The 11417-nt window shown below is 36.6% G+C and overlaps 1 protein-coding gene across 3 annotated transcripts in view; it reads left to right on the top strand.

Annotated features, from left to right (window-relative positions):
* Nucleotides 1-626: 626 nt before the first annotated feature.
* Nucleotides 627-11417, top strand: part of LOC116167417 (atrial natriuretic peptide-converting enzyme-like) — a 30375-nt gene continuing 19584 nt past the window's right edge. For all 3 annotated transcript variants that reach the window (XM_031482779.1, XM_031482778.1, XM_031482780.1), the window contains exon 1: nucleotides 627-681. The gene's annotated coding sequence lies outside the window, so the exon portion shown is untranslated. The remainder of the gene's footprint in view (nucleotides 682-11417) is intronic.

Raw genomic sequence — 11417 nt, 5'->3', positions numbered from 1 at the left:
TTACTTTTGCCAACAATCGAGATGACATTTTTGTTTAAAAGCTTTCCTTTGAAATTCTTTAGGTATAACTTCGTTTTCGGGTTGCATGTAGTTCGCTTACTTAGCCAGTCAATAACGAATTTAAAAAGAAAAACCTGGAAACTCCTTTTTCACAAAAGTTCTAAAAGAAACTTCAGGCTTATAAAGAAACGAACTCCGATAAAATTACTGTGTATACTGTACGATGACGAGTAAGATTGTCCGGGGGAAGGTCGATCATGGAAAATGAGGAACGGGGCAATATAAAATATACTGCTGCTGTAGTTTGGCGTATCTTGGAAAAAAGATATAGGAATTCGATTTGAAGTGTTTGTGGTAAACAGTAACGTATTTGAAATTGAAGCTGTTCTGCCCAAAGGGATTTTGAGGAGGAGAAGCGGTTTATTTAAACTATTTTCGCGTTGGCAATGTTATAACCGTTTTAGCTTTACTAATTGTACACCCTTAAGGAAGGGGGTAATAATTAAATACAATCATCAGTGTCAAGGACACGGGCTTGTCCCGTCTCAGAGACAGGCGCCGTCCCCACTCACGGGTCTCCCGTACAATCGCATCTGTGTGTAGCTCGTAGCTCTCAGTTTTGGCAGGGAGAAGGTCTTGTGTTGAAGTTTTTGATTAGCACTGTTAGCTACATGGACATTAGTGAGTACCTACGTCCGTTAGTATTCTAGAGTAGTACTCATTTATCGATTACAGAGCAAAACGATTCTCTGTTCCTTACAAGTACAATAATTCGGCCACTTTCACTACGAAAGTTAGAAATATGTAAACTGACAGCTTGTAAAAAATGCATTTTATAGAGCATTAGAACACTCGAAACTCTAGCATGCACGTGCATCCAAGCAGTAGAATTTGGAGATGCGAATTGTTTACCTCTCAGCGTTGTATGCTAATTGTTAAGGTGAAAGGGAGGGTTCACGACGTCACAATGCTACCCCTATATTTCGTGTCACTTCCTAATACGTTTGTCTTCGGCTTCGAGGGCATTATTAAATTAAGGTCCTACTGGACTAAATCTCCCTAGTCCAAATGAGTTTTTTAGCTGTACGTCTTAACTAAAAATGTCTCTAGGCACAAGCATGTGAAGAACATGTTTTTTACGGTAGTCTCGAAAAGTGTCCAGGAATGATAATTCAACCTTGAAACTCTAACCCTTAAAATACGAAACCACAGCAGCGAACATCAATTGAATTCCCTGACTCTAAAAAATGGAAGCCAACCAAATATAGGTTAGCGTTCGCTCATTGTCAGTAAGCCACGTTGAAAATGTAATTTCCGTTACGTTGTGCACCTTACGAGGCGTTTTGTAAAATGTAACATTTACGCGGTCTCGTATATTTATCGATTAATATCCAAATTCGTGCAAATTGAAAACCCGTCGCTTAGAAACGATAACACTCATTTGAACGACCGTGATAAAAATGGATGAAATATGTGCAAGGCCAGGTTTCAGAAAATTTTCTCTTTCAATTCAAATTCTTCATGAACTTCTCCCCTTGGGCAACATTATTTCCACTTGACACTTTCATCTCGATGCATGTGTGTAAGTGACAATAGTCATAATTGCTGACATACGCGCTAATTGCTACGCTTCACTAATGAATGTTTGCCAACCAATTGGTTGCTAAACTATGATCAGTCTTTCATGAATACTTATTCTCGAAAGATGAGTATCTTCCATAACTTCCCCGCTCATCCGCTGACTCTAAAAGTCAGACGTGGACAAGTGACAATAACTTAGACTTGGAACATTAGTGAGATTGCACTCAATGATGAAAAGCTAGTTCTGTGCTCTATCGTAAAACAGCATGGCTCTTCACTATACTTTTACGCTCAAAAGTTGTGCAAATACACAACTGCAGCAAAAGTTTGACTTTGCGTTTGGGTTCAACACAAATGGGTTGTGAATGTGATAATGTGGTGTTTCTGAGTAGAAGGCGTAAAAATATGAGTACTGATTTGTCTATCTAACAGAATCGAATAAACTTTATAGGAGAGTCAGAAGAACTTGGGTAGACATCACCGTATTCTGGACGGTGTTTTTTTGGGCGCCATTTTCCAACATGATTCTGCTAGATATACTAGAATGCCCCCAAACGAGAATTCCATATGTGATGTGGGGTTGTACTAGTGTTAAGTAGGCAACTCTGCTAATGTCCTAAGGTAATTTGTTTGACAACTGCCGTATCAAAAATGTGCCAGAATTGATTTTTTTTGCGATTGCATCACCTAGTGCGTTCCAGAGGTTAATTGGCTATCAATATTTAAGCCTAAAAATTTGGGGGGTTGGTTGGGTGTGCCATAAAGAAGGTTCATATAGGGAGAATATCATTTCAACTGTTTTACCTGAGTTTAAACAGAGCCGATTAGCATTAAACCACCGACTTGCCATAGCTTCGGCTACTAGGCTGTTACGTTTACCAGTTGCCAAGCACTTGTGTCGTCTGCAAATAGTGTAATAGAACTAACACGAGCCATATATTTGCATAGGTCATTAACATATATCAAAAAAAGCAAAGGGCCTAATACAGACCCTTGCGGAACTCCGTGAATTACGGGTAGTACGTTCGACTTACTGCCGTCAACAGTAACATATTGAGTTCTATCTGTTAGGTAAAAGGCAAGTAACTGGCAACTGGTTGCTCCAAAATTATAGTGACGAAGCTTATCAAGTAAAATACTATGAGAAACACAGTCAAATGCTTGTTGACGATCTAAAAAGGTTGCAATATTGCCTTCTCTATTTTCAAAACGGCGTGATACATTATTATTCACAAAAGCAATGACTGCGTCAATGGTTGACTTTTTTTTTCTAAAACCAAACTGTTGTTCCAAGAACAAATTGTTTCCTTCAAAGTATGCACTAACTTGGTTTGATAGAACTTTCTCATAGATTTTTGCCACTACAGGGATAATAGAAATAGGTAGATAATTATTTAGATGGGTTAGATCTCCCTTTTTCATTATGGACACGATTGACGCAATTTTTAAAGCTCTCGGAAATATACTTTCTTTAATACAAGAATTTATAATTTTTGTAAGAGGTATAATAATATAATTCTTTATAGTTTTTATAATTTCAAAACTCAACCCATAACAGTCTTTGTATTTGTTTTCATATTATCAATGATGATACGAACATCGCTATACGACACCTCCTTAAAAGAGAATGAGACGGTAATGGGCACATCACTCCCAGCCATTAACTTGATGGGGTTAATATTTGTGTTGGGTAGCTTGTTAATATATTTTCAGCGACACTAGTGAAATAAATGTTCAAAGAATTAGGTTCGATGGGACATTTCGGTGATAGAGACTTTTTCCTGTTTTGATTTATCAAATTCCGCATAGTTTTCGATTTGGTTTTTGAATTAGAAATGTACTTATCATGCAACTGATGCACTGTGTTAATCGTTCAGAAGGCATTTTGTTAAGGCCTAGATCAGGTTTGCATCTTTGCACCATCCGTAATTTGTCAACTGCAAGTTTGTATCAGGAAAATACTCGTAGCTTGGTGACAGGTTTAAGCACTCCCGTAAAACAAACAAATTCAAAAAGTAATCGTAAACGATTTACCAAAAGCGCATTTCCAATTTAACAGTCGTTGTCCGAAAAAATTAGTTACTTCAGCCAAATTCGTTTTCAACAATTTAACACAAAAATCCGTCCACTGCGCATGTACAACCTATTCTTTGACATGTCATTTCAACTTGATTTTATAAGAATCATCTTGGCGTATAAAATTTAAAAGCACCTTTTAATTCTGGCTCATTGGGTTCTGCGCTGTTGTCTGGTAAAACTTGAATGTCGTTTCGATCTTCTGAGAGGTTGTAAAAGACGTTATAGTGGTGGATGGTGATCGTTTTAGGGTTGGTATGTCCACACTTATTTCGTTCATTTTTACTTATCATCCACATTCGAGATGCCCAACTGCTTTGCATTATACCATTAAATCTTTTCGTACGAAATAAAAATTCTGTGGTCTCCTGCTTCAAAAACAACCATACAGACGATGTAGGTATATTTTGCTCTTCTTTGCCTGTTGCAACGAAGACGATGCCGAGAGCTATAAACGCGAAGGTAATCTTGATATTGGAGGAACGTTCGATAACGCCAATTTGCTGGAAATTTTCTGAATTTTCTGGCCAGAACGAAAATTTCATTTATATTGATTCCTTCATATTAGTCATATTTAAAAACGGCGTTATTATTTAATAAAGAATAGGGATGCTTAATCTGTAAGACAAAGACATTCGATTCTAGACTGCGTGGTTCAAGTTCCCAGTTTTCATTTTTACGGGTCAAAGCGCGAAAGAATTCGTTACTCAATTACGTTAGAAGAAATTTGGTCGCTGCGAGTATACGTTGTGTTTTACAGCCATTATAAAACCAAATGGTGATTTCGAGTATTTTTTTCTCAGAACGGACATTTAATAAACCAGTTTCGTCAATATTTGAACCATGGGGTAGGCAGGCTACCGTCGCGTAAAATCATCGCCGCATCTTGATCAAGGACAAACTAATTAAACGCGTGAAGATATTCCGTTGATAAAACATTTTTTTCTATTTCGGTGTCACAATGATGATTTTGTACAACTGTTTTAGGCCGAAAACAGTTATACAAAGACAGTGATTATAGTCGTTTTTTTTGGTAACTCATCTCTTAAGTTGGCAGTTACTAGTTAGTACAAGTCAATGGTACAAGTAGGTACTTCCATGTTTGAACTTCAAAATGTCAGTCTTACTACGCTGCCAACCTAAAACTTAACGGCATAAAAAGTGTTCCCAACATAAAACATGTTAGTTCTAATGTTCCCTATAGTTTCTGATAATGGTTTTTTAAATTAATTAAAGCACCGAAATAGAAAAAATAGTATGAAAAACGCGTGTTACAATGCTTTATTGTAATACTCCTATCTTGCGGACCCTCGTGGCTACGCTTCGCGTCGCCACTCGTGCCACAAGATAGTCGTATTACAATAGGTCGCATTGTAACACTTGTCTTTCAATATACTATTGTATTAAGCTGCTTCGCCGTTAGTGAACAAAAAAGGGATTGAATTTTGTGTTGAAATACAAAAAACGTTTGGTTAAGTAAACAAATTTCTCCTTTTTTGTGAATAAAATCATGTTCAAACTCATTTATAACAGGGCGTATTTACGGGGGGGGGGGGGGGGGGGGATGAAGGGGATATATATCCCCCCCCCCCAGAGAATTGAGTTATCATCATAGCTATTAGGTATTTAGGTAATACTCCGCTATCCGCTCCGCCCACTTTAAAATAAAGGCAATAATATATAGGTATATATAGAGAGCAATTTTGGTTTTGGTTAAAGTCTAAAGTCACTAAAATCTAAATATTCTGTAGTATTCAGTATTCACTATTCAGTGAGTGATCAGTGTTGGCAGTCAACGATTTGGCTATTCGGCATCGATCGGCAATTCGCTACATTGATGCCCAAAATAACAAATAGGTACCAGGTAGTTAGTACTGCTACTGAGGTGAGGTACCTGCGTCCTGCCTTTCACGAAATGACGAAAATAAGAATTTTAAATTTTAAAAACAGGAATTTTTTTTGCCCATATAACTTTTGATTGAGACGTCTATTTTAATCGAAAAAGTACGAATCGTTTTGGATTCTACGCACCCAAATTAATAAGAAAAAGTGTTTTCCCGAGAAATTTTGATGCAGTCGATTTTTGGTAAATAAGGAAGGTTATACACTGCCTTTTTTTGAGCCCCGAAAAAAAAAATTGTCTCAGATCGACCGGAAAAAAATTTTTCTTATAGAATGTGGCCTGTAGAATCCATAATTTATTTATTTATTTATTTTGCCTTTATTTTTAAGTGGGCGGGGTTTTTTGACCATAACTTTTGATGGAGACGTCTAATCGAAAATGTACGAATCGTTTTGGATTCTACGCACCCAAATTAATAAGAAAAGGTTTTTTCCCGAGAAATTTGGTGCAGTCGATTTTTGGTAAAAAAGGAAGGTAACTGCCTTTTTTTGCCCAGAAAAAAATTGTCTCAGATCGACCCGGAAAAAAAATTTTCTTATAGAATGTGGCCTGTGGAATCCATAATTTCAAACGGTTCCGAGATCGGACTACTAGATCAAAAGTTACAGCCCTTTGAATTTTTTGTCGAAATTGGTTTTTTGCCCATAACTTTTGATTGAGATTGAGAAGTCTGATCGAAAAAGTACGAATTGTTTTGGATTTTACGCACCCAAATTAATCGGAAAAAGTTTTTTCCCGAGAAATTTTGGTGCAGTCGATTTTTGGAAAAAAAGGAAGGTTATACACTGCCTTTTTTTTGCCCCGAAAAAAATTGTCTCAGATCGACCGGAAAAAAATGTTTTCTTATAGAATGTGGCCTGTAGAATCCATAATTTCAAACAGTTCCAAGATCGGACTACCAGATCAAAAGTTACAGCCCTTTGAATTTTTTGTCGAAATTGGTTTTTTGCCCATAAATATACCTATTATTCAAAGTGTTCGTTGACTAATTAAAGCAAAAGCAATAAAGGGGCCTGTCAGCAGTAAGAAATAAAATACCGTTCTATCTAATCTTTTTCGCCTGTAAACAATAATAAATAGATAAAGACACCAGCATCAGCAACCTGCAACCCAAATTTCTATTTTCTACCCCCCCCCCCTTTCTAGCCGCACGGATGACTGTTATGTGCCACAAACTTGTAATCCCCCCCCCCCCCCCCCCCCCCCCTCCCCCCCCCCCCCCCAGAATACATTTCTACGTACGCCACTGATTTATAAATCACCTTAATGACCAAATTTGCCGGTAATAAAGGCACCTGGGACTCAACAATTCAAAAAACTAAGCCAGACAACTTTTGATTCACTGAATGTCTTCGAGAGAAAATTGCCGTAATTTATAATCGATTGTTCTTAAAAATTAAATATAATAATTAATAAAGACTTGCATATGATATCAAAATTAGTTATGACTATAGAATGCATAAAAGAACCACGAATATTTTTTTTTGTGGTTCTTTTATACATTCTATAGTCATAAAGCAGAACCAGAAAATGGAGCTCTTCATAGAAAAATTAGTTAGTTGTTTGTTCAACGAATATTTAGAAAATAAATTGTGCATGTGAATTTCCTAGAGGAATTTACAAATCAGAAAACTTGTAAAGGAAAGAGTATTTCTATTCTATTCTCAGGGGAGCCCGACCGGGCAGCACTTAGGCACATCAGAGGCCCATTGTGCCTACCCCCTTTCTTCGCAACTGAGTTCAGAGCCCGTTCCCCTCAATGAAGGATAGGACCCTGTTTAGCCTAAGTTGCTTCACCCTCCTCGGTTCCAGGTATCTGTCTCCAAGGAGTTGATATCTGTCCCTGATCAAAGCGTCACAGTGACAGACCACATGCTCGGTAGTTTCATCTGCCTCGCCACAGAACCTGCACGTGGACTCCTCCGCGAGCCCAATGTTGTGCAGGTGATAGTTGACCATCCAGTGTCCCCTAAGGACACCGGTGATCTTCCTAATCTGGCTTCTATTCAGTTTTAGAAGCTTAGAAGACCCCGATTTGCCAAGGGGCCCTGTTAAAAAGTCCAAGGAAAGAGTATAGTGGAACTATTTCATTTTTTGATTTTTACCCCGAGATATATTATTTTGCAAGCAAGCAAGTTAGAAAAGGCAGATTTTGAAGTCAATCTTCAGAGAGATATAGAAGAGGAGAAATTTCCAGTAAATACGTCACCGTAAATTTAGGGCGATTCGTGGTCAAAATAAACCCTATAATATTACTATACTTTTTAGAGTGGAAATTTGTTTCAAAAGAGGGGTGGTCAACACCCCGTAATATGCAACCCCGTTGCATCCAATGGTCAAAGTTTTTAGCAGATTTTGATTGACGGATATGAATTTTTGTTATTTAAAAGTTAAGTAGAACCGGATTTTTGTATTTTATCCATAAGTGTAATGTCTGGTATAATATTGTGAGTGGCGTAGTTTTTCGTACTTCACGTTCTTTAAGCAACGTAAGTGGTTTTCTTTTACGTAAACGTACACGAAGGCTATGAATGGATCAGTAAAGGAATTAATTGCGTATCTCATTTGCCATTCTATGACATCCTCGATGGCAACCGCAAATGTATGTATGTTACTACAAGTAGTCCTTAAATGTGTCAGACGAGCGTGTATGACACGAAGTGAGAGACTCATCTCATCTAATCCTCAAATTCAAATACCGAACATAGAGCCAGCGATAGTTGAGATCAACTGTGATTGCAGAGGATAAACAAAAAGTTTCCATGCCTTTATACTTCATTGTACAAAGCTTTAGTTTCATTGACTTTACCGATTATTTTTTTGATTCAATACCCTCAAACAATGCCCGACCTCTTCGAGTTAAGTTTTCCATTTTTCTTTTACATTACCTAGGTATCTTCCTGAGATTTAATGCACGAGTCATATTTATTGTTATTGCATACTGCCGCAACTCGTCAAATCAGTCTTTGGTTTGGAAGAATGCATAAATTGTTGAGCGACGTGTTTACCTTGTATATTGATCAAAATACTGAAAGCATCAGGGCACAGACTTATTTGCTCAGTGGTAGTACGAATATTGTTACTGAATATAAATTGTAATGTAATGCATAGAATAAATTTACTCTATGGTAATGAAACGAAGAAATTTTCCAAGGAATATCTAAGTAACTTAATTGCGTCGCAACAAATGTGATATAAGGGTGGAGTAGCAAACTTTTCCGAAAGATTTCATTTCACTTACGTGTACGTCCACAGAATATCTTACTTACAGGGGAACCTGTTGCGATACGAAATTTGTTCCTGTTAGAATTTCAACGTAAAAAATTAATTGAATTTAGTAAACTCGAGAGGGCAAACACGTGGATTTTCAGCTTGCAAAACGAAATGACAGAATTGCAATGCATGACCTAACTACATTTTTTTTCATTAAGTGAACTTTTATATAGTTACTCGTGTGTTGCCTAAAGGCGGTTTAATGGGTAATGAATTTTGTTTCATAACAAAGTTGTCTACTGTTATTAGCTTCGATCGACTCTTGCTGCAATTATAATGGTATTTCATAGTATCATATTATATTTTATTGTATATTATTATTTTGCTGGACAGTACAAAATCAAATAACCCGTAGCTAATTTTCAAATCAAGGGCAGGAGATCTCTTGTGTAAACCAGGGGAGTAAAAAGGGAACGTTTAATAGGGAACCGTAAGAGCTAGCCGGAGCTTTCTCGTTGCAATTTCCTGTTTAATAAAAAACAAAAGAAATTGTCGACCACTTATTTGCAACCGATCTACCGCTGCGATCCATTGATGCTCTCAGTAAAGACAAACATATCGTATAAAGAATGCCAAATGCATGAAATTAACGTCTAAGTATCCGGATGAATATTCATCTTTTAAAGTTTCAGTGGCATCTAGTGAGCTAGAGAGGGTAAAGGATTGCAATCTTTGGCCTACCGGGGTCGTTATTAATCGTTTTTTAACCTTTCGTCCGAAAACACTGGTGAATACGTAGTGAATAATTCATTCTCACTATTTCACATAAATATTCAATGTCTTCGGCATAAGTATAACGAATTGGAAGTTTTCCTTCTTAATTATTTTTTAAATTTTGATGTGTTGTGTATCAGTGAACATTGGCTTATCACTAGTGAATTAGAAACATATTGTTATTTTAGCAGTTATGTGTTGGCGTCTTTTTACTCGCGATCGGTTACATCACATGGGGGTGTGCTTATCTATGTGCGGAACGGGGTCGACTTTAAACAATTTCATAATATAAACAAATTATCAATTGAGGTACATTGTGAACTAACTTGTGTGACTGTTTCTAATGTAACTGTGGTATGCATTTATCGCTCTCCAAACGGTGACTTTGACAAATTTATGAGTAACATTGAACTAGTTTTAAATGTTGCCTCCAATTGCAGTCGCGTTATCATTGCAGGTGACTTCAATATTAAATTTAACTTAAAGGATAAATGTGCTACCATGTTTTGCGATTTATTGTCTACATTTGGCTACTCGCAAACGATATTTTCTGCCACTAGAGAAGGTAATTGCCTGGATAATATTTTTATTAATTTTGATACTACATCAATCAAAACTAGAGTACCTGAAACCGGTCTCTCTGACCATTTAGGACAGACCATTACAATTCCAAAAATTTGTTTGGAGTATATAAATGACAACAAAATTGTAAATACTAGTTTTAGACCAATCACTACCAAAGGATCATACCTGCTTTATATGTTGCTAACTAGCTGTAATTGGGACTTTCTCGATTCGCATGAATTAAGTTGTTGTGATATAATGTTTGATACATTTTTTAAAAAATTTATAGATGCCTTTGTAGTTGCATTTCCTTTTAAAAAATGTTATGTTCGATCTCGCGATAATAAGGTCGTGTGGTTCAATGAGAAATTAAAACGCCTAAGAGATCGAGTGGCTTTCATCAACGATGTTTATCGAGTTGATAAAAGCTATTTTGTACAACGTGAAAAAAAGCGACTTCGCATGGAATATAGGTATGCCATCAAAACTGCTAAATGTTTAGCGAATGACAATTTTATTAGTAATTCAAGTAATCCTGGCAAAGCCGCTTGGCAGGTAATCGATTCATTCAGAACAAAGCCTAGGAAGAAGACAAACATCAGCATTGATGCAAACACGTTTAATAGTCACTTCGTATATTCCCAGAGTGCATTAAATTCTGATTCTCGTACTACACTCAGTCATGTCAATTCATATAAAGCTAATATTTCTTTAAATCCTACAAATAAATTCAGTTTTCATAAGGTCAGTGAAACCGAGATTCGAGATATAATCAAAACACTTAGGTGTACTCAATCCAAGGACGTATATGGAATTAGTATGAATGTTATTAAAAAGAAACATTAGTTTGTTTGTGAGTCCTTTAACGAAACTTGTTAACATGTCTATTTGGACAGGAGTCTTCCCGAATGCGTTGAAATTTGCTTTGGTTACCCCATTGTATAAGAAAGGTGATCATACCAAACCCGAAAACTATCGAGCCATTTCTATTTTACCAATATTCTCAAAAGTCTTCGAAAAGGTTTTGTATAGACAAGTTTCGAAGCATTTTGAAGAGAATCATTTGTTTATTGGAAATCAATTTGGATTTAGGAAAAATAGAAGCACTGCTGATGCGGCGATTCATTTCGTTAATTACTCTCTGAGGTGTTTCGAAGAAAGTGAGCACTCTATGGCCATTTTTATCGACTTAACTCGTGCTTTTGACAGTGTGGTGCACGAAATATTAATTACGAAATTGCAAGAGTTGTACAAATTTGATACATCTAGTGTAGCATTGATCAAATCATATTTGAGCGATAGAATG

Source organism: Photinus pyralis, unplaced genomic scaffold (genome assembly GCF_008802855.1).
Source record: "Photinus pyralis isolate 1611_PpyrPB1 unplaced genomic scaffold, Ppyr1.3 Ppyr1.4_LG3b, whole genome shotgun sequence".
NCBI lineage: Eukaryota > Metazoa > Arthropoda > Insecta > Coleoptera > Lampyridae > Photinus > Photinus pyralis.
Note: the sequence above shows the minus strand (reverse complement) of the source record. Positions and strands in the feature narration are given on the sequence as shown.